The 778-nt window shown below is 36.8% G+C and overlaps 1 long non-coding RNA gene across 1 annotated transcript; it reads right to left on the reverse strand.

Annotated features, from left to right (window-relative positions):
- Positions 1–24: 24 nt before the first annotated feature.
- On the reverse strand, positions 25–515 carry LOC113473428. Its single transcript, XR_003395403.1, has 2 exons — positions 322–515; positions 25–73 (listed from the first exon to the last, which is right to left on the reverse strand). It is a non-coding gene; the product is annotated as an uncharacterized LOC113473428 (long non-coding RNA).
- Positions 516–778: the final 263 nt, after the last annotated feature.

The raw sequence follows: 778 nt of genomic DNA on the forward strand, positions 1-778 counted from the left end.
ACACCGTCACCATGATGCACATCCACATCAATGTACAGAACTCGCTGGTGATATTTGAGCAACTCCAGAATACCTATGAGGGAAATCAAATTTAAAACAATTATGCTTCATTTTTCTCTTGATGAAAAATTTGAACTTTTTATTTTCAAATATTTATCTCTCTTCATTTTACAAAAATAATACAATCTTATATAATATAGTATAGTATAAACTATAAATTAAAATCAAACTCTTTGAAAAAAAAAAAACTGTGGTTATGTGGTAGGACTCATTCCTAAGAATCCTGCCACTCTAACCCAAGGAAAAAAAAATCCAACTTACCAAGAACAATATCATTCACATAGCAAAATCCGGATGCTTCGGATTTCTTAGCATGATGCAATCCACCACCCCAGTTGATGCAGATTTCAGACGCCTGTTTGTTCAACTTGACTGCAGCAGCCACTGATCCACCCGCTGACAGTTGGCAGAACTCGTACAGGCCGTCAAACACGGGACAATCCTCTCCCACATTGACTGGAAAAGAAGGGTACAAAAAGAAGGGATTCACAATCAAAATTTGTAAAAAAAAATCTGGTGTGAACATCACACGACTTTCTATCACATTAAACTTCTCAACTGTAAGTCGGACAGTTCTAAAAGTTTCACCATTCGATTCGGCGTGAAAAATCCCATGGGATCAACTATTCACATGCTTACTTGTTAATGGTTCACAAATAAAAGGGAAATTTGTTGACACAGGGGAGTATCGAACCCGAAACTTCTCAACTGTAAGTCA

Source organism: Diaphorina citri, unplaced genomic scaffold (genome assembly GCF_000475195.1).
Source record: "Diaphorina citri unplaced genomic scaffold, Diaci psyllid genome assembly version 1.1 scaffold30859, whole genome shotgun sequence".
Taxonomy (NCBI): domain Eukaryota; kingdom Metazoa; phylum Arthropoda; class Insecta; order Hemiptera; family Psyllidae; genus Diaphorina; species Diaphorina citri.